This window comes from Aethalodelphis obliquidens, unplaced genomic scaffold (assembly GCF_003676395.1).
Source record: "Aethalodelphis obliquidens isolate GAN/ISIS:26980383/991018 unplaced genomic scaffold, ASM367639v1 scaffold2, whole genome shotgun sequence".
Classification (NCBI taxonomy): Eukaryota; Metazoa; Chordata; class Mammalia; order Artiodactyla; family Delphinidae; genus Aethalodelphis; species Aethalodelphis obliquidens.
The window spans coordinates 7,186,259-7,209,889 of NW_020837946.1; the positions used below are offsets into that span (position 1 = coordinate 7,186,259).

At 39.7% G+C, this 23,631-nt stretch overlaps 1 protein-coding gene across 9 annotated transcripts in view; it reads right to left on the bottom strand.

Annotated features, from left to right (window-relative positions):
- The window catches only part of GIGYF2 (GRB10 interacting GYF protein 2), a 126,290-nt gene extending 104,487 nt beyond the window's left edge, over positions 1-21,803 (bottom strand). For 2 of the 9 annotated variants that reach the window (XR_003435184.1, XM_027118204.1), the window contains exons 1-2: positions 21,737-21,802; positions 16,411-16,476 (exon numbers count right to left, since the gene is read on the bottom strand). The gene's annotated coding sequence lies outside the window, so the exon portion shown is untranslated. Of the gene's footprint in view, positions 1-8,953; positions 9,086-16,026; positions 16,139-16,410; positions 16,477-18,532; positions 18,556-21,535; positions 21,648-21,736 lie in introns of those variants that run through there. The other 7 variants (XM_027118230.1, XM_027118239.1, XM_027118272.1 and 4 more) reach the window with 7 other exon arrangements.
- Positions 21,804-23,631: the final 1,828 nt, after the last annotated feature.

A 23,631-nucleotide genomic window follows, 5' to 3' on the forward strand; every position in this document is an offset into this window, starting at 1 on the left:
AACACAAAACATCCTGAAGGAGTGTTTTTAACCACCATTTTAAACTCCACATAGCCAAATGTTTTATATTCAAACCCCTATGGACTTTGGACTTTGACCACTGGAAAACAGCTCTGAATTAATAAAGCAGGTCCAGATTTGAACCAGACTGCATTTATAAAGCAAGTGAATCTCAATTAAAAACTGAATTATTTGTGATATTTGTGAAAATACTAAAATCATTCTTAGAGATTTAATATTCTTTTCCCCTTTTAATTACTACAAGGCTATACAGGTCATAGAAATACAAACTCCAGGGGCGCCATTACCACAAAGGATGCAAATGGAGCCCCTAGAGTTGTGTTGTGCAGGCAGTGGTCTTGAGTTACAGAAGCCCTGGATGCAGGCAGCACCTAAAGAACATCGAGCAAGGAAACCTTTATCACTCATTCCACCTATAAACCTTTAGGTAGAGACAAAATACCATACAGCAAAAACATTAAAAGCTCAGAAGTTTTTTTAATGCCTTGAGCTGGGAGCCTAACAACCATTTACTACTTCCTATAGTAAGAGTTTTCTGGAGAACTTTTAAGAACCTAGAATAATAATCCAAGCAATTTAATTATCAACTAAAGAGACCTACGTTACTCAGAATGGTGTTCTGCTCATTCTCCTTTATGAATTAAAGCAGGAAATCTAAAAGCTATGACTGAAGAAATCTAAACATTTGAAGTACTGTAACTTCTAATCCTGAATTCCCCACCCCAGATTGCTCCTTCCAAATCAATTTAAATGAGCCCAGTTCTAATGTATTTATTTATATGTACTGGAGGGATTGTCTTACACGATGTCTTTGAATTATAAATTATTTGGAATGGAAAGTGGGACTTATTTCTCAATTGCCCTTTCTAAGGATGCAGTGAGGTATCAAAATTAGCATAGGCTTTGCCCGTCACTTAAACCTCACCAAGCTAAATGTTGTCAATTCAAACCCCCAGCAGACTTGTGACCAATTAGAAAACAGGTCTGAATTTTTATAGCAAATCAGGATTTGAGCCAGACTCTGGAGGCTGTGCTCCCACCATGCTCTTCTGCCTCTTTAGACTGCATTTTCTTGAAACAATTTCCTTCCTTTTCCTCCACGACCAGCAATATACTGACATATTTTTCCTATCTTCACTTCCTTCCTATTTAGTCACCATTCCCCAAAAGCTTCTCTCCTTTTCTAACTTCCCTCAGTGTACCCATTGTTTATTTAACTATAAATTCTGTGTAGATACTGTCTTGAGTCTTACTTACAATGGCGTTCTCTACCGACCCTTCGGGTAGAACTCTGCCTGCTGAATCATGGGGGATCTAACATAGAACATGCAGTGGAGGTGCTGTCATAGCAAGAGCAACCAAAAATTCTTCCACAAATTTCTGAACTGCCCCCCATCCCTGCTGTGAATTACATATTTGACTTTTTTCTCCCATGACCTACGTGGTTTTCCAGCAGCCTGCTCCTCCCAGATATCCATCTAACAACAACTGATCAAGGTACCACTGTTTTCACCATCCACTGATCAGCCAGGTTCAAAAGCCTAGTCATCAGAAATTCATTCCTCTTCTCTATCCCTCATATCCAATCATTTTGCCTGAAATTTGGTCAATTCCTCCTTCAAGATTCCTTCTGCATTCTGCTTTCATTATAGCCAAACATCTGTTAACTCATGTCTGGATTATTACAATAAAATTCTAATCTGCTTCCCTGACTCAGCCTCTGATTACATCCAATAAGATCAATCTTTCTAAAGCACTGCTCTGGTCATGCCTACCCTTCTTTATAACAGTCACTAAACCTACTGTGTATGGTCAAAAATCCTCATATTTTCAGCTTCCCATCAATCTAACAATCTGCACCTTCTCAACTCAATCTCCCACTGTTTCACCTCCAAACTCAAAGCCAGATGATAACTTTCTACTTCTCTATTGCATTCTTCTTCTGTGGTTCTGGCTCATGCCATTCCCTTACCCCAGAAGGCTCACCCTCCCTCCTTTACAGTGGCTTATACAAAACCAAGGATCCATTCAAATAAACACTCCATAAAATATTTCCCAAAGTAGAAGAAAGAAAATCTAAACAAAGGGTGCAGAAATGGAATGGAATCTATAGCATGCAATACTGGCAGTGGGGTGCTTTTTGAATCTGTATAGAAAAGCTTTAAAGGAAAGAGAAGACGGAAAAGAATCAAATTTGGGAGGAAGGACACACCGTTTTGGACAAAATGAATGTGAGGTGCCTGAGGAGCCATTCAAAAGACCATAATATACATACACCTGAAACTCCAGTGTAGAGTCAGGATAAGAGACATAGATTTGGAAGTAAATCTACAGAATTGAAACCAAAAATTCAATGAAACTATCCCAAAGTAGGAATCAAGAAGGGACAAGCTCAAGAGACAAGAACAAAGCCTCTGCAAACACTGTGCAGGAGGATACGGGAAGGAAAAAAAAGACCATGTAGTTAGGTATCTCTAGCCCTAACCTTTCACCTAAAATCAAATTCACTGACTCTAGCTTTCTCCACATTCACTTTACCAGAAGCAGAAAGGAGAAAAAGCTAGGTTCTTTTTGGGGAGATTATCCATTTGCTCAATAAGGCTAAAAACTAAAGTGAAGTTTGGTAAAGCAATGGTCATATCACAGAAGTCTTTGTATTTTATATCTCAAGAGCAATGAAAGGCTATGAAAAGATTTACACAAGAAAGTGTCCAGGATGAAATGTGCACTGTAGAAAGATCATTCAGGATGCCAGGAAGAGAATGAATCAGTAAGAGCTAAAGAGAAAGGAGGGGCGTTATAAATCCAACAGATTGTATGTATCTACATACCAGTAGAGAAGAGAGCAGTAATGATTAATAAGTATATTCACTAACATGAAAAAATGTCAACAATATCTTAAGTGTTCAAGACAGGTTATAGAATACAGACAATATAATTATATTAAACACATTTTAAAATACATTCTTAGTGGGTACATATAGATATGCCCACAGATGTTCATATTCTGAATGGTGGAATTATGAGTAATTCTTTTCCTAGTAAGTTACTAATTTGTGTTAACAAAGATAGCACTGGCAAAGAAAAAAATTGGACAAATTCAGAAGTTTCAAATATTGAAGTCAAAAAAGAGAAAGACTGAAAAATCTTCATTAACTCCCACAGTGAAGTCATTGTTGACTTAAGAGTACAGTTATAGAAGTGTGGTGAGGGACAGAGCCAGACTTCAGTGGTTGGGAGGTGAGGAAAGGAAGACTACAAATGCAGTCAACTTCTTCTAGAATCTTAGCTGCGAAAAGGTGAAGAGAAATGAAGCAGAGTAGAAAGAAAATTTCCCCTTTTATTTTAGATGAAAATATCCTAATGGAAAAGTACTAATAGAATTAAAAAGTAAAGAAACAATTTAATAAAAATATGATAGAAATGAAGCTCTGAGAAGGCAGGGTGGATGGGGCTTCAGAGAACAAATGGAGAAAAAAACTATCCCTATCCACTTGTGACAAGAGCAAAGTATGTCCAAATGACTTAAGATACGTGCAAATTTATTTTTGTGGGGTTTTCTTTGGGGAGGTGGAGAGGAAGAGTAAGCTGTGGGGAATTCACATTGATGGCCTCAATTTTCTCAAAGCAGTAGGCAAATGACAGAGCAGATGACAGGGTAAGGTTTGAGAAGAATGAAGAAAAGTTAGCTGCTGTGATCTACAATAGTATTGTTTTTTAAAAAAATAAACTTTATTTAGGAATAATTATGGATTTATAGAAATGTTACAAAGACATTACAGAAAGTTCCCTCAGTTTCCCCTAATATAAACAACTTACATTACCACAGTACATTTGTCAAAACTAAGACACCAACATTGGTACACCACTAGTAACTAAACTCGGATTTAACCAGTTTTTCCAACAATGTCCTTGTTCTGTTCCAGGATCTAATCCAGGACACCACACTACAGCTAGCTACACTAGTTCTGAAGGCCCAATCAAGATGGAGATGGCACCTATCTGCATGGTTGTGGGCTTCTTTCTCCAACTTAGCAGCCTGAGTAGAGGGCAGAGAGAGCTGACAACAGGACTGAACCTGGGTTAGGATTTTGTCAACACAGTAAACGGAAGAAAAAGAGGGCAAAGTGGAGGATGCTGGCAAAAGTGTGATTGAAGCACAGTGAGGAAGGAAGTAAAAACAGAAGATAGTTTACAAATTTGAGATGTTGGTAATGTCACAAAGCAAGTATAGCAGGAATAAAAATGAAAGCACTAGACAAATTAGAGATGGAGGTAAGTCAAGGAACCAGGAGCCTGGGAAGATTGGATCAGTCATCCTATGGACTCTGAAGTAACTTCCAGATAATGGCAGAGAGAATAAAGAAGAAAATGAAGGATGATGCCCCAGGGTCTATATCTGATAACGAGGGGAACAGACAGTTGTATTGTCAGACAGCATGAACTTCAGAGGAAAAGAGATTTTGCAAAAAGGAGGAGAAACAATGGCTAAAGTGACTATACCTAATCTATCATCTAAGCTAGAAAATGTCTGTGTGAAAGAGATATTAATAATTACATAGAGACAACAGGAGCATTTCAGGCTGAATGGTCATCTGAGTAAAGAAACAGAACAGGCATGTGAATGGAAGAGGATGAAGATCCTGATGCTGTCTGCTGATTCACCTACCACTGTGCAGGAAAACAGTACTGATAACCTAAGAGGGATAAAGGGAAGGTAAAATTATCAGGGCAAGATGGGCTTCAGTTACCTTAACATCACTGAAAAACATACTTTGAATAGTTTAACACATGGAGAGGTAGTAACACTCTCAACCTCCCTATTTTGGCCTCTATTCTCCTTTGGCTACTCCAATTCTAAGGATAAGGACCTCAGAGAAAGGTCTACCCTCAAATTTTAAATAGAGTTGACTTAAAAACAGCTGAGAGAATATTTCTACATACCTGCTATTTCAGACCTTGTCCACTATTCAAAATTCCTTATAAGTGAATTCAAGTAATATATTTCTTCTGCAGTTAATACCAGAAAGTTGGTCTTCTTCAATAAACTGCATCCTGTGCCTGACAATGAACTTTATTTAATCTGGCCTTTTTGTCAACTTTTTAAAAACTAAGCTAAATCACTCCTCACTAGCAATTATTTTATCTCTGATTACTAGTATATAAGTATTTTTCTTTTTTTCTGTATATTTTTCTAGTTTTCCTGACATCCTCAGCTCCTCTTTGGGACCTCATCTATCACTCTGTGTGTACATGAGTACATGTTCAAGGGTGAAGAAAGAGAAGAAACCAACCTAGCCTTTTCTTACTGCTGGGTTTGCAACAAAGAAAAGGGAGACCCTGGCCTCACACAACCTGGCACTGTGTTGAGGAGTCAGATGTCTTCTGGGCACACGCAATCACTATCGACATGAGCAAGCTATGGATCTACGTAGTAGGTTCTGTCTGGACAAAGACAGCCAGGAGAAGCCAAAGCAGAATCAAAATCCGGCATAATGGCTAATTATGAAGGTTTTACTCTGAAAGTGTTCCCGATATTGCTTCCCAGGAGAAGTCTTGATATACTGATTAGCTACCACTATTATACTAACAATTCAAAACACATACTCCTTTGAAAACCCCCTGAATCTTTCTTATAAACAGTATCTCCTACTGCAAATCTCCCTTACATGGGTATGTAAAAATTACCCAGAAAAAAACTATGGCAAACCTGGAATGAAGTCCAACCGGTACCATGCATGTGGTCTGTCAAAAGACTAACACAGAGGGCTTCCCTAATGGCGCAGTGGTTGAGGGTCCGCCTGCCGATGCAGGGGACACGGGTTCGTGCCCCAGTCCGGGAGGATCCCACATGCCATGGAGCGCTGGGCCCGTGAGCCATGGCCGCTGGGCCTGTGCGTCCGGAGCCTGTGCTCCGCGGCAGGAGAGGCCACAGCAGTGAGAGGCCCGCGTACCGCAAAAAAAAAAAAAAAAAAAAAAAAAAAAAAAACTAACACAGAATGAACACCAAGGAACCTGAATCTGCCTCCACCTTCCCAACCTCTATTTTCCCAAAAGCGGAAAAAAGAGCTACTCCTCTAGCACTCTTCACATGTACCAAATAAATAGTTCTGTGCCCATTCCAACAAACAGCCATTTTTATCTTAGCCAAATCTGGATTAAGGTAACACAAAACTGGGGAATTCCCCGACGGTCCAGGGGTCAGGACCCTGCTCTTTCACTGTTGAGGACGAGGGTTCAATCCCTGGTTGGGGAACTAAGATCCCACAAGCCGTGGGGTGCAGCACAGCCCCGCAACAACAACAAAAAGATAACACAAAATTAATAACTCCACTCCTGCAAATTAGTTCAACCACTTTGGTAATATCTATTACATCTAAACATACACCTATCCAGCGATCGCACAATCCACTGCTAGACATACATGCAAGGAAAATTTCTACTAAGAGAAGAGTATAAGATATTCATAGTAGTTTTATTCATAACTACCAAAATCTGACATTTGTCTATTATGTTTATCAACACAAATGTCCATCAACAGATGAATGAATAAACAAATACAGGAGAGCTTCAAGGTTGGTGAAGGTGTGGAAACAATGGCACACCAAAGAGCTGTGAAGCTCTGCATCCCTTCCCACATACCTTGCCCTATGCATCTCTTCCATCTGGCTACTACTGAGTTAGGTAACATCATTAATAATGAGACAAACTGACACCATGTGTTTCCTGATGTAATACACTAAGGAGAACACGGCATCACTTATGTTATATTCCTAACAATAATGCATAAACTGAAATTAATCTTGAAAAAAAATCAGATAAGCCCAAATGGACAGACATAAAATCAATCAACCACAGTCACCAAAAATACCAATGTCATAAAAGACAAACGCTGAAGAACCATCCCAGATTAAGGGAGACTACAGAGATATAAAAACTAAGTGCAAGTATGATGCTTAACTCCATCCTGAACCAGCAAAAAATATGCTATAAGACACATTAAAGAGACAAATAGAATAATTTGAATAGGAGCTATGGATTAGACAATGGTATTGTATCAATGTTACTTTTTTATGATTCTGAAATTTTTACTGTGATTATGTACAAGAATGTTCTTATTCTTACAAGGTAACACTAAAATATTTAGAGGAAAAGGAGCATGAGGTCTGTAATGAACTCTCAAATGGAACAGAAAAAAATTACATAAATTTAAAATTGTATCAAAAATTATATACATACATATTGCATATAAGGAGAAAGAAAAAAGAAAATGAAAGATAAAGTAAATACAAGGAAATGTTAAAAACTGGTGACCAGGGAATTCCCTGGCGGCCCAGTGGTTAGGACTCTATGCTTCCACTTTAGGGGGCACAGGTTCAATCCCTGGACGGGGAACTAAGACCCAGCATGCTGCGCGACCCAAAAAAAAAAAAAACTAGTGGGCTTCCCTGGTGGCGCAGTGGTTGAGAGTCTGCCTGCCGATGCAGGGGACGGGGGTTCGTGCCCCGGTCCGGGAGGATCCCGCGTGCCGCAGAGCGGCTGGGCCCGTGGGCCATGGCTGCTGGGCCTGCACATCCGGAGCCTGTGCTCCACGGCAGGAGAAGCCACAGCAGTGAGAGGCCCGCATACCACAAAAAGACAAAAAACAAACAAAAAAAAGAACTGGTGACCAAACTGGGTGAAGGGCATATGGAAAGTCTAAGTAATTTTTTGCAACTTTTCTGTAAGTTTGAAATTATCTCAAAATAAATTTTTTTAATTGTAGTATATTTACACAACAAAATACTCACCAACAAAAAAGAAAAGAACCAACTACTGATAACTGCAACAATATTACATGAATCTCAGACATTGTATCCAGCAAAAGAAGCCAGTCACCAAAGAATATATACTATATGATTCCTATAATGTTCAACAGGCAAAATAATTTTGACAGATGTCAGAACACTGCTCACCATGGAAGTAGGGACTACTTACTGGGAAGAAGACAACGGAATCTTTTGGGGTGCTAGAAATGCTCACTATCTTGATTTAGGTGGTGACTACAGAACTATATGCACATGTAAAAAATTTTCCAAGGACTTACCTGGTGGTCCAGTGGTAAAGAATGTGCCTTACAATGCAGGGACGCGGGTTCGATCCCTGGTCAGGGAACTAAGATCCCACGTGCTGCAGGGCAACTAAGCCCACATGCCACAACTACTGAGCTCACACACTGCAAACTACAGAGCCCACGTGCCCTGGAACCCACTCACTACAACTAGAGAAGAGAAAACCCGCACGCCACAACTAGAGAGAAGCCCGCGTGTCACAACGAAGATCCCGCACACTGCAACTAAGATCTGATGCAGCCAAAAATAAATTAAATAAATAAATAATAAATCTTTTAAAAAGAAATTTCCAACTATACACTTCAGATTTGTGCACATATTTACTATATCTTATACCTCAATTTTAAAAAGGTTAAAATAAACCATAAATGATTTAGCTAGAGGGAAAAAAACCAAGTACGATTAAAAATATTTTAATAGACATGAAACAAAACTATTTTAAATGCAAATCTTCTGATAACAAATATTAAATTCACTCCCTACTTAAATTTCTGTCATTAAAAAATTTTTGTACCACTATCTTGATAAAATAATCTGTATATCTGTCGACTCTTTTAAGACCATAAACAAGTCCACATTCAAATGAACCAAGACTCAGTCACTAGGCTAAAATATGCAGGTCTCAGATGCATTTTTTTCAAACTTCAGAAAAAGGCTAAGTGAAACAATGAAAAGAAAAGGTCCAACCATGAGAGGGGAACCACATATAGCACATCACTTATAATTGTATAAGACAGTAAGCAATCTTGTAAAAACAGCACATTCACTCAACAGACTACAGGTACAATAATGTCTGCACACAAAAGTATAATTATACATACAGTCAACCCTTGGTACCCGAGGGGGACTGGTTCCAAGACCCTCTGTGGATACCAAAATCCAGGGATGCTCAAATCCTTTACACTCAGCCTTCCACATCCAAGAATATGGAACCCGTGGATACAGAGGGCCAACTATGTCATAAATAGACAAAGAGAACATAAAAATAAAGAAATGTTCATGAGGTGGGATTAATGATGTTTTTCTATTTCCATAATTTGCAGTAATATTCTTCAATTACTTTAACAACAATGTGTATCTTAACATCCACAAGACCTCCCGTTTGAAATATTTTTACAGCCCAAACATAAATGTCAAAGAAAGTTAACTTCTTTGGAACGTTAACCCAGTTTAAAAAAACAATTTTAAGGTACAAAAATAAAAGGAAATTCTCCTCCCATCTATTATAGCAGAAAACACATTTTCCTTCTGCACCCATCTGTATGACAATACCAGATGTCTTCATTTTTAAACATGCAAACTTTTAAAAATAATTTTTAAAATACGATCTGTTAACATATCTACTAATGATAAAACTTCATGGAACAAAATCAGGCTTCCATTATTCACTTTATTACTAAACATTTATCTTAAAGAACTGACAGGACTTCCCTGGTGGCGCAGCAGTTGAGAGTCCACCTGCCAATGCAGGGGACATGGGTTCGTGCCCGGGTCTGGGAAGATCCCACATGGCACGGAGTGGCTGGGCCTGTGAGCCATGGCCGCTGGGCCTGTGCATCTGGAGCCTGTGCTCCGCAACAGGAGAGGTCACAACAGTGAGAGGCCCACGTACCGCAAAAAAAAAAAAAAAAAAAAAGAACTGACAAAGAACTCCCCTCACACCCCAGGAAGCCAGAATTGTCTACATCTCTCTGGATCGCACATTTTTATATGAAACTTTGCAAAATACTATTTATTTCTATGTTAATTATCCTTTTCATGGAATATCTTCAAAAAAATTATAGATGCTCTGTTGGCTTTTCTCCTCATCCTAAAAAGAATGTAAATTCCTAATTTACAGTGTTGAAATAAACACTGCAATCCAAAACAGTCTGAATCACTACCCACTGCCATGAAACTAAGGTCAACTTTATTCCTAACAGCCACAAAGCAAGATAAATGGATAAACACCATTATAATGACCATACCTTGGAATATCCTCATCAATAAACACACCTAATTACTGATACATGCCGCAACATGGATGTATCACAAATATTACGCTGAGCAAAAGAAGCCAGACCCAAAAAGAATACATACTGAATAATTCCATTTATATAAAATTGTAGAAGAGGCAAAATTATCTATAGTCACAGAAAACAAATCAGTGGTGGGAGAGGGGAAATGACTGCAAAAAAGAAGGAGGAAAGTTCTGGGAGTGATGAAAATGTTACCTATCTTGACTGTGGTTTTGGTCCCATAAGTATATACACTTGTCAAAACTCATCAAGATGTACACTTAATACAAGTATACTTAAAATGAAGGTATTTTATTGTATATAAATTAAACCTCAGAAAGTTAATTTTTAAAAAGACTAAGCTTACTAAAAGCAGACTGCCTCCCTCAAAAAGCAATGCATTTCAAGACTAACATTTTATATTTCTTTTATGTTAAACTGCCTTTCTTTAAATCTATTAAAATTGATGTTAAATAAAGTTTTGGATAATATTTAAAACTGAGAAACACTCTCTAGAACTGTGCCATCTTACATAGTACCCATTAACCGTATGGGTCTATATCAAGTTTAATTAATTAAAATTTAAAATCTAGTTCCTTGTGGGGGAGGGAAGAGAGTAACTTTACAGTGGACAAACCTGACAAAGTATGAAAGTCAACCAAGTATCAAAGTTAATGTTAACAGTGATAATCAGTCAATATTAACAGTTATAAATCAGTATATGCTCTTGATATGATGTGATGAAAATGGCACTTTGCCTCTGTGGTCTTCCTCCCAAAAACCCATGACCCATAACCAGGAGAAAAAAAATCACACAAATTCCAACAGGGAGGCATTCTACAGAATGCTTAATCAATACTCCTCAAAACTGTCAAGACTGTTAAAAACAGGGAAGTCTGAGAAACTATCACAGCCAAGAGGAGCCTATGGATAACTGACTAAATGTAATGGGATGTCCTGGATGGGATCCTGACATAGAAAAATAAACTCAGGAAAACTAAGGAAATCTGAATAAACTATGGACTTAGTTAATAAGCAATACTGGCTAACTAATTGTAACAAATGGACAACAGTAACGTAGGACGTTAACAATACAAAACCTGGGTGTGGTATACATGGGAGCTCTCTGTACTATCTTCTCAATTTCTCTGTGAATCTAAAACTGTTCTTAAAAATAAAACCTGTAAAAATAAGAGGACTTGAGTTGTAATAAAAAAGTAAAGGTTTTTTACATTTTAAAAAATGCGATTCCCTCAGTCACACTAACCACACGTCAAGTGCTCCACAGTCACATGTGGCTAGTGGCTGCAGTATTTGACAGTGCAGATTTATAGAACATTTCCATCACAGCAGAAAATTCTGTGGGACAGCGCTGGTGCAGAAGACTATTTTTATGGGACCATTTTAGAAGAGTATTTTATAACTGATTGCAACTTATGAATAAATTTGTATCTACCCAGAATTAAAAACCCTCACTGAAATCTAAAAATCCTCAATGATATGTTTATTCCAGTTTCTATTTCAAACAACTCCTTTTTTTTTGAAAACTCTTTTTAAAAAGTCAACGTAATATCAATATATATAAATGTAATACTGAAAAATGTTCCACTCCCCAGAGCAGCAATTCCCCAAAACACTTTCAAGATATCCAAGATGGCAAAACTGTTAATACTAAGATATTCTTTGCATTTTTCACTATGTTGGCACTGCACTTATCATGGGTAAAACTGCTGGCACCTTAGCACCATTCAAATTAATGGCACCAAACTACAGTAGTCTTCACTGCCATGTGCCATATATTCACAAGAGAGGAAAAAAAGCCAGGTTTACTTAACAATGCCCTTTATAAAGCAGTAAAAACTATTAATTTTTATTAATCCTGGTCCCTGTGTACACAGCTTTCTAATATTCTTAACGTGATGAAATGAGAAGTACACATAAAGCACTTCAGCTGCACACCAAAGTCTCAAAGAAAAGCATTTATGTGACAGCTAACTGCTTCTGCTCATGAAACATCATATTGATTTGAAAGAGCTGACACACAATTAAATTATCCAGACCTGGGTATATAGCAGACCTTTTTTTCAAAAATGAATGAAACAAGACTGTCACTTTAAGGAAAACAATTGATAGTACTTGTTGCCAATTATAAAACTTGAGCTTTCAAGCAAAAGTTAAAATTTTAGAAAACTTCTATTCATTACCATGAGCTTGACGAGTTTTTCTAGTACTTATACTTTCCAATAAGTAACGGCTTTTCTGATGGGTGTTGATATTAATGAATGTGTTTTTTTGATACTGCATAATATAAAATATCCATTTAATGCACAAGATAAACCAACAGATTTTAATGTAATGTAATATAAAAGTGCACTGATATAATTCAAATTTCACATTGCAACTAACCTTTATAAACTACTACTTGTCTAATTTTAGTGTAATATCAAAGAAAATCTGCAATAATCTGAAAAAGCTCTTAAAATATTCCTCCCTTTTCCAACTACATACACATCTCTGTGAGGATAAATCTCCTGCACAGACTTCAACTAATACAATAAACAGCAACGGGTTGAATGCAGAAGCAGCTGTGAGAATCCAGCTGCCTTCTACAAAGCAAGTCATAAAAAGCAATTTGTGAAAAGGTAAAACAGTGTCACTCTTCTCAGCAAATTTTTTTAGAAATGTTTTAGAAAATAGGTATTTTTCATTAAAAATATATTTATGTTAACATGTAAAGAAACTATTGCTATTTTTAAATAAATTAATAACCCATTTTAAATTTCTCAATCTCATAAAGATAGATATAACTGAAAAATCAAAAGCTCTTTGGGGTCCTCTAACTCTTAAGAAGGTAAAGGAGTCCTAAGATAAAAAGTTGCGAACATCTATCTCAGAGAAAGAGGAAAAAATGACAAATAAAAGAAATACATAAATTAACATAAAACGAACACACATACCCTGGAAAGCATATCAAGAGGCATAAAATATCCCTAACAACAAGAACACCAAGATCCAAATAGGACACTTATTCAAAGAATATCTAGGGTTTTCAAAATGTATCTTTTCCAAGGACAGAGAAACTTTCCACATTTTGAAATTTACTTATATGACTTCTGACTGCCTCTACCACTAGGATGTAAGTCCCATGAAGATAGGTGTTTTGCTCACCACTATGGCTAGCCCAGCACCTGGAACGAAGAAGGTATTCAAATATTTGTTGGATTGAAAACAAAAAAAAAGACAGAAGACTTAAAAACAGAACCCACCAAGGCCTCTATTCAAATTATAAAGATGACACTTTACAATCAAAATGTATCTATTTACATAGCAATAACAATCGTAACCGCTACCATTTATTTACTATGTGCCAGGCATTGTATTGGGCATTTTACTTTTAATTCCCAAATCACCATGGGATATACTTTACAGTAAGGAAAATAAGCCTCCAAGAGGTTAACTTATTTATCTAAAGTTACAGGTAGTAAATGACAGAAAATTAAACCTACATTTCTCTGCTTAATAGCCACAAGCTTTTTCTCTACATACTGACATAGTGCTCAAAACTGCATGGTTACCTTTTTTTTTTCCCCCCATTTCCTTGCAATTTTCAGGGGAATTCATTTTGTGGAAGTCCTTTTTCTCCTTTTTCCAATCTCCTTCTCTTTTCCACTATCCTCCAACTTCTACCCCTCTGCATCACTCACTTAAGCAATACAGTGAGCTCTCTAGTTGAGGAAGAGTATATCTTCTCATAACACACTATCAGAAACTTCATTAACAATGACAGAAGTAATATGAAAGATTACATAAAGAGTGTCAGATTCCAGAACATGAATTAAGGCTCTCTGACCCACTGATCTTGCAAGATGGCTTCATCCAGTTACTCAACTGGCCACGATTTGGGTAACAACATCTCAGTTCCCAAGGGGCTAATCATGAAATCTGGATGTAACCATCTCTTCAAGGACTGAGCCATGATTTGCCAATTATTAAGTACCAAGACAGTACCTCTGCCAATTCTTTGTCAGTCTCTGCAAGCAAAGGACCAATACTGAAGTGGCCAGAGCTCCCAAGACTTCCTCCAGGTTCAGGACAACTAGAATAAAAGGAGCTTTGTTCCCAAAGAACATACTGGCCACAATATCACTACAAGAAAAAGCTATTACTGTTACTGCCATTCTCCCCACTGCTTCTGAACAATATATAAATGTTTCTCTTTTTTCCCCCCCTTTTGGTGAAAGGAGAATAAAATTAGCAACCACTTAACTATTCAAGGAAAAATTACAATGCCATAAACATTACCATATCATTTGATAATCTCACCACAAGCCAATCTTTTCCAGAGAGGGATGCCCAGAGCCTGTGAAAGTTTTACACTGATTGTGTGGAAATCTTTTTAAGCCTCACAAAGCCCTACATATGCTTTACCTCAACATCCAGATTAAAGAATATGTACAACATGAGAAAGGACTCTTCCACCTTATAAATCAATTTAGCTGCAATCTGCTAAAGAAACCTTGGCTGGAAAAAAAAAAATCATAGGAGGTCACATCTGTGGTCTGTCATTCCATACATCATTCTATAATAGATCACTTTAATAATTCCTATGCTTTGCGTCAAATCTGGATACACTGATATACTAACATAACAAGATGTGAGTTATAAAAAATGACTTAAGCAATTAGATGCTACCAAGTACATACAAGCTACAAACAAAAATAAAGAGAACTTCAAAATGCTCCATTAAAAAAAAAAGTTTGCAGGGCTTCCCTGGTGGCGCAGTGGTTAAGAATCTGCCTGCCAATGCAGGATACAAGGGTTCAAGCCCTGATCTGGGAAGTTCCCACATGCCGCGGAGCAACAAAGCCTGTGCACCACAACTACTGAGCCTGCGCTCTAGAGCCCGCGAGCCACAACTACAGAAGCCCGTGTGCCTAGAGCCCATGCTCCGCTACAAGAAAAGCCAACGCAATGAGGAGCTGGCCGCCACTAGAGAAAGCACGCACCCAGCAAGGAAGATCCAACACAGCCAAAAATAAATAATTTTTTTAAAAGTTTGCCTCAATATTACCTAATAATTCTAGTATACAAAAACATGTAATACAAAAGTTTATACTGTCTCCCTGATCCTTTCCCAAAAGTGAAAGTCCCTGCTACCACTCAAATAATGTGAATATAGATTCATATATAGAAGTCCTACCCTTCAAATTCTCTATGGCTTCCTCATAATCAAGTGTTACTTAATACTGTAAAAAGTACACAGAAATTAAAATTTTAACAGCAATCAATGAAAAATAAATAATGAATTTTTCCACAAACTAAGTGTCTTATTTGCTTATGTTCATTTACTAAGCCTTTACCCTAGATGGTCCTCTGAACCCCCAAATCAAGAAGGTTTGTTAAACACTGCACTAGGAAGTTCCAAGAATGCTTGGTGAGACCTACTAGGCCTCATTCACCGAAAAGATACACATATATTTTAACTCTTCAGGACATGGAAATTGAAACTGACAAGAATACAGGCATTTTTCTAGGAAAAGGAAAAACATCTAGAAGCTTCTGTGGGATTCTGCCTCAAAAAGGCTACATTCCACCTCCTCTGAGACCTGCCCCCACTCTTAGGAGTGGGACCTTTCAAGACCCCAACCCCATGGCCACACTAACTGGACCAATAATGGAAATTTGGACCAAGTTCAACCAATCAAATTTTCCCTCCCAGGAATCTGAAGTGGGGACACTGAGCTAATAACCAGTTGGCTAGTGGCACTAGAGCTTGAGTTTCTATGTGGCTCCAAGAATGAAGTAGCAATTTTCTTCTGTTTTTGTTAAAGCAGAAAAGACCAGAGTGTGGAAAGACAACTAAAGCAAGATATAAAGAGACAAGAGATGACACCTACTAGCCAGCAAGGAGAAAAGTGCTCTCTGGACCACCGTGTCTCCTGAATGCTTCCCATGGGGTTTCTGGTTCATGTCCTTCATGAAGCCAGCTGCTCTTGGGTGCCTTCAGGTACCTCCTTACCCTTCCCCTCAAAGCACTCCTCTTCCTGTTTCATACCATCAAAAAATCATTATGACAATTTAAGACACAAATTCACACCAGGATCAATGCAGAAAGGGTATGATTATTCTCACGGTTCATAAGGGATCTGAGTGGTACCAGAGAAGTTGTTTCTATCTATAACTTCAGGAGAAATAATAGGACAAAAATAACCGGAGCCTTAAAAGCAAAAATTATCTGTTTGCATAAGCCCTCAGGCTTTGTGCTTCCCTTCAAAACTCACCTGTTCAAAAGTTCTGCTGGTTCACAGCAGGAGGTTTGAGCAGACTTTATTCAGGTCCTTTTAACACTGCAAATAATAAAAGTATTAAAGTAAATAACTCAGCAATCTCTTAGGAAACGTTAGAAACGTAATTTTTATCATGAATATGCTTTACAAGAAATGGATTCCAAACCTGGTTAAAATATTAGAATCACCTGATATGCTTATAATCTATATACCCTGTCCTAACATCTAAAGCGTCTCTCAGTAGCTCTGGAATGGGACTGAAAAATATATATTTTTAACCGAAGTTCTAAGTGATTCTGATGAAACTAAAAAATGAGCACCACCATAGGGTTTCAGGAAATGATTATTTAGGGTTTTCATCCAAAACTACATTACAGGGATTTGGTATTAACTTTTTTAACGTATCTGATAGAAAAATGACAGCTAGCAAGACGGCAATACAGCATGTATCTTATGCAAATAATCAATGAGCCCCAAGGTGTGACCAGTGCCAAAACGTCCTAGGAGCAAAGCTCCAGATGTGCTTTCAGCTGCAAAATCACAACCTTCTTTTAATGCTCTGATGAGACAATATCTTAAAAATCCACAAGATGGTGACATTTCAAGTGACAAGGAGTGGACTGAAACAACAGCTCTAAGTGATTTCTTAGCTAAAATCAAATGATGCTTTGAAGGCTGCTACTAAAAAGTCAAAAAACAGTAACTAAAAATTAAAGTTGACAATTTTACTAACAGCAAGAAAGCAACTTGAAAAAGCCACTTCCACCTCTGATTTAATTTTTCAAAAAAGGAGCCATGTTACAATGTCCAAAAGGTCATCCAACTTTATCCACTGCACTCTACTTTTTATTTTTTGGCTGCGTTGGGTCTTCGTTGTTGCTCGTGGGTTTTCTCTAGTTGCAGCGAGCACAGGCTCTAGGCTCGTGGGCTCTAGAGCGCAGGCTCAGTAGTTGTGGCACGTGGGCTTAGCCGCTCTGCAGCAGGTGGGATCTTCCCGGACCAGGGCTTGAACCCACGTCCCCAAGCATTGGCAGGCGGATTCCTAACCACTATGCCACCAGCGAAGTCCTGCACTCTACTTTTTATAAGAGCAAGCAGAAGCAAAAGAGGGGAGAACTAGGTAATAAAAACTCTTCTCTGGGCCTAACTCAAGAGAATAAGCTCTAGGGTATCTCCTATTATTATAACTATAAATAAAGTTCAATTTCAATGAAACTCTGTAGTTACCAAGAAAATATAAAATTGTGTTCCTTAATTACTTGAGGTAAGGAAGTGTATCATACTTTGAAACTATTTTTATAAAATTAATTTTGGCCACTTAAGAGAATATTCTTGGGGCTTCCCTGGTGGTGCAGTGGTTGCGAATCCGCCTGCCAATGCAGGGGACACGGGTTGGATCCCTGGTCCGGGAAGATCCCACATGCCGCAGAGGAACTAAGCCCGTACACCACAACTACTAAGCCTGCACTCTAGAGACCGTAAGCCACAACTACCGAGCCTGCGTGCCACAAACACTGAAGCCCACGTGCCTAGAGCCCGCGCGCCTAGAGCCCGTACTCCGCAACAAGAGAAGCCACCACAATGAGAACGCAGCAGCGAAGAGAACGCACACAATGAGAACGCCACCACAATGAGCGCAGCAACGAAGACCCAACTCAGCCAAAAATAAATAAATAAAATAAATAAATTTATTTTTAAAAAAGAGAATATCCTTTTGTTTTTCAAACCTCTCCCCTCTTCTCCCTCAACCTCAAATAAAATTATGGGCAATCCAACAAAGGTATCATTCTGTATTCCTATATAATTAATCTAATATATTTCTCAGTTATCTGAGAGCATAAAAAATGATAAAATGCTATCCTGGTCAAGAAATATTAGGAGTCTAACTATAAGTACTTGACTGTGGAATAAAAATCTACTTATATTTTTAAAGACATGCAATTCTTCAGGGCATTAAAAATGAATGGAAATATTAGGACTTAATCACCATAAAATCCTAGTGGGGGTTAAGGACGAAAAAAAAACTTGGGTTCAGAGTTTTACAACAATCACCAAATAATGTTAAGTCTATTAGAACTGCTGAAGAAAACAGACATCGAACTTGCCTCTAATATACCTGGATTAACACCAACATAGGCTGCAGATTCAACCTAATGAGACTGGTCCCACTATAATCTATAAGAAATAGAATAAAACAGTACTGAAAATTTAGTCGTCAGGGGCTAACAGAGAATGGCAAATGAAGTCAGTCTTAAAAAATGGAACAAATCAAAGATCCTTTAGAAGGGCAAGGATAAACAGGACAGTAATAATCTGGTCACCCAAAATGGTTCTCCCAGATAGCAATCACTATCAATAGTGTCATCTTCCAGTGTGAGGGTCAACAAAAATATAGACATATGGAATACTAAAACGCAGAGTCATGAGAACAAATGAGCTGATATGACATCAAACACATTATAATTTGGAACTGTGATTTCAAAAACTCACCAAAGGAACAAGAGAGAGAAATGCAATTCGTTAAAACACTATCTCCTCACTAGCATCACTATGCCTCCTCTTGGCCAAGGAGCTCCACTCACACCCTGAAGTTGCAATTCCTAACTTCTCATGATTTTCAGGCAAGCCAAGACAAATTCTTTTTCATATATGCAACTCACCAACAAAAGCATTTCAAAGCCAAAATATTAAATTCCTCAGATGAATTAAAATGAAAGAGGACATTTATGAAAGCTCAGTAATAAGAATATGGAGATAAGCTGAAAGAAAATCATAAATTTTTTCCAAGAAAAAGTCTACTAGTATAAAATTAATTGAAGAACTAGTCTGAAAGGTCAAAGCTGAGGAATAAAAAACTCAGCACAGAAAGTTCTACACGTGTAAAATGCTATAAAAGATATACAAACAAGTTAGTTGAACAGTCCCTGAGGAACTTAAAACTAGGCTGGACAACACAGAAATCATTAAGAGGAATTCTTTACCATTAAAAACAACGTGAGTTAATACACTTCTTCCAGGTTATATTCCTTAATGACCTGTGTCTAAATTTCAAAGAAAATTCATTTCCCTACATTTTCAAATATTCTGAAGTAATTCAAAGATCCTCTTCTTAGAAAGCAATTTCTTTTGAAAAATCCTTTTATCATCAATCTCATTTAAAAACTTTTACTTTTGAGAAAGCTATTTCATGACAATTTCCTGAAATACATTATATGAGCATCCTGAATTTTCCAAATTGGGGGAGGGGAAGGGTGTCATGTTGGAGGAAAGAGGTGTGGAAGAAGACTCCAGGGCAACTGAATAACCCCACTCATCTTAGAACCAGTGAGCTGGGTACACACTTCCTACTAGGTTCCCTAGTGATCATGCCTCTCTGGCTAGGCTTAGCCTCCATACTCTTCCCAGCCACACACGATCCGCTCCTACTTCAGTTTCTGCCTCAGGGTCTTTGCCCTCGCTTCCCTAGCCTGGAGCATTCCTCCTCCAGAGAGCCACAGGAATAGATCCTTTACCTGTGTCAGGTCTTCCCTCAAATATTAGCTTCTCCCCATGGCATTCCCAGGGCACTCCTCCTAAAATTAACCCCTCCCCCAGCTCCCTATTATCCTATTACCCTGTCTCATTTTTTTCCCACATCACTTATCACTACACTATATATCCTACCTAAGTATGTATTTATCTGTCTAGGAATGAGCTTCATGGAAACAGGAATTTTTGGTCTGTTTTGCTCCCAGCACCCACCAGTGTAGTAGGATCTCGATATTCTTCAAACAAATGCACAAATGAAAGAATAAATGAATGGAAGCATATAGTCCCTTCTCCCTCTTCAGTCTCAAAATCCAAAAATGCTTTGTCCGGTATAGAAAAGGTTCAAAGTCCTTTCTTTTCTAGTGAATCACCACCATCACCATTGTATTCCCCAGTAGTAAATGTCAAAAAGACTGTGTGTCATTTCTCCAGATATATACCACTTTTACTTTTTTTTTCTAGTGTCTTCTACTGAGGTAACATTTGATGTAACAGGAAAGTACATATTCCAATTTGAGCACTCTGAAAGCTGCTACACTAGTTAAAACACATAAAAACACCAACAAATGAGACAACGCTTTGTGTTCTAACCAAAACAGACAAACTCTGAAAGGCCAGAGCTGCAAATATTAGAAAGATGAAAGTTCAGAAAGGATGACAATTTTTTTTTAATCTAGAAAATCACTAGATTCTAAAAAGGAAATACTATGTAAGGAAAGAATATCTTCCATGCATACAAACTGGGAATCAAAACTGCCTATAATCCAAGGTATTTAACATTGACTAAGTATAATCCAAGGTATACAACACTGGATAAGAATTTGCTCACAGGTTCTGGCCCCTTCCTCAATTTCTTGCAAGTTAAACTGAAATACTTACCTTTCTTACAGAGAAATTAGGTGTGCTTAAGTGCTCTTTCAAGGAAAGAAAAAATTTAAACAAAAACAACAGTGGTAGATAAATGCAAAGCAACGTTACTGCTTCCCAAACACAGTCACACAACCTGCTTTCTTGACGCCCCCCCTTCTCTGGTCGCTTGGTTTATGTTTCAGCCACAAAACTGAAATATTCTGAGTGCTTCGTGGAGAAATACTGTCAGTTAAGGCTAATGCCCATTTCAACCTAATGTGAATGTTCGGGTCCCAAAGCTGCCATGGGTTCTACCTTCCCAACCTCCGTCCCAGGTTCCGATCATGGATCCACCTGGCTTCAGGCCTGGTCCAGACCCAGTCCTCTCGCCACGGAAGGAATCTCCCCAGTGCAGATGCTCGGCGAGGAAGGCAAGGGCGCATCTCCCAGAGGCCAGGTGTGGGGAGGAGCGCGGGCAGGAACAGCTGTCTGGCCGCAGCAGCTGTTACCCCGGGCACCCCGAGGCTGGGCGGGTGGCTGGCCCCGAGGACCAGGTAGTAGAAGGCGAGCCCTCTGGCCCTAAGCAAGCCGGCCTGACACTGGCCATCCCACCACCCTCTTCCCTTCCTCGGCTCCCACTGCGATGCCAACGGGCCCCGGAAGAAGGGGCTCTCCAGCTCGGCAGCCGAGACGCGCCCGGGCCCGGCTTGCCCCCGGCCGGGGAGTCACTCCGACCCCGCACCTGAACTGTCCCTTCGCCTGACGCCCGAGCCGGCCGCGGCGACTGCCGGGCGGCCTGGGGGTGTCCATGCGGCTGGGCCGGGTCAGGCCAGAGCGGCGGGGAGGCGAGCGCGGGCGGCAGGCCCGGGAGACCCAGGCGGAACGGCGGAGCCGGGGCGCGGAGCGGAGCCGGGCTGGGGAGCGAGACCGAGTCACTGGTTACCTGCGGTCCGGGACAGGGAGTCTCTCAGAACCCAAGTCAGTCCTCAGCCTCAACAACACAAGATGGCCGACACGTCCCCACGCACGTCACGTGACAGCGTGCTCGTTCCGCCACGCCCCCTGCTCTGCCCTCGCCCCGCCTCCCCTCCCTCCCATTTTCTCCAGCCTCCCACGACATCCTTCCTTTCCGCAGCCTCCCTCCCTTCTTTCCCGGGCACGCCCCTGCCCGAGCCCCGGATGTCAGGCTGGAGGAGGGCGGGGCCGCGGCAGGGCGCAAGCGCCTACGAGTCCTTTGGCCGGCGCTCCCTGCCTGCCCTTGAGTTGAGTAGAGTTGGTGTTCAGAGCTGGAGCTGGGCCAAGCGCCGTGTGACTCACCGTCTTCTGCGCCCAATCCAGAGCCCATTGGCAGTTCAAAAAGCTCTGCATCATTTAGGAGCTGATTTTCCACACCAGAACTTTTAAACAGGTTTTCATCCAGCGTTTTCCTGCCCGTTTGCCATCCTAGAGAAAATAGGGAAGTGACAAAAGCTGAGGTTCAAAGCAGTTTGTCTGCTTGTTAACGATTCCGGAAAAACTGAGAATTCATTCTAGATTCTTGGAATGTGACAGCAGGGGAGGACTTTAGAGCTCCAGCTCCGTCCTAGTGCATCCGGGACTATAATTCTTTGACCTAAAAATCTCCCAATTGGGGGTTGCCAAATGAAATACAGGCCACCAGCGATATCAGGGACATAACTTACACTAAAAGATTATTCATCGTTTTCCTGAAATTCAAATTTAAGTGAGCGCCCTGTATTTTTTTTCTATATTTTATTTATTTATTTAACTTTATTTTTGGCTGCGTTTGGTCTTCGTTGCTGCGCGCGGGCTTTCTCTGGTTGTGGCGAGCAGGGGCTACTCTTCATTGCGGTGCGTGGGCTTCTCACTGCGGTGGCTTCTCTTGTTGTGGAGCACAGGCTCTAGGCGCCTGGGCTTCAGTAGTTGTGGCGCACGGGTTTAGCTGCTCCGCGGCATGTGGGATCTGCCTGGACCAGGCCTCGAACCTGTGTCCCCTACATTGGCAGATGGATTCTTAACCACTGCGCCACCAGGGAAGTCCGGGTACCCTGTATTTTTATTTGGTACATCTGGCAGCTCTACTCTTCTCAGGTCATCCCGTTCTTTCCTTGTGCCTCCAACCTCTTTCTTATTTATGGGATCCTTCCCATTAGCTTTTAAAAATACTCAAATGTCTTTCATCTTAAAAGTTAATGTTAAAAACTCCAATTCCCCCTCCAACAACCTCCCTACCTCTCTGTTCCCTTTCAAAGCCAAACAGCACAAAAGAGGTGTGTATAAGCACTTTCCTGATTCCCACACCGGGCAAGCAATCATCGACCATTCTAGTGTGGCTTCTATACTGACCCATCCACCAATTGCTTGCTCTAAGGACACATCAACCTACAGGTAGATAACTGGAATTTTTCAGTCCTCATCTTGACTTAGTGTTTTCCCGTCTTCATTGTGATTGACCACTCCCTACTTTCAGAAATACGTTCTCCCTTGACCTTTATGCTGTCTCTTGCTGCTCAAAGTGATCAACGGACCAGCAGTATCAGCCTCACTTGGAAGCTTGTTATAAACACAGAATCTTGAACAGATCCTTCACAGTCCCATTCTGCTGAACTCTAGAATCACCCACATTGCTCCCCTCCCCTTCCTCTGTCCCCTTAATTTAATGCTCCGGATATGCCCATGTATGAAGGTCCTCAAATATGCTAATTTGTTTTAGCCTTTGCACATGCTGTTCCCTCTTGTCATGATGCCATTCCCAACACTTACGCCATTGCTCACCAACCTGCATGACTCCCGCTCATCTTTAAAAGCCTAAATCATGTGTTATTGATGTGGCTTATC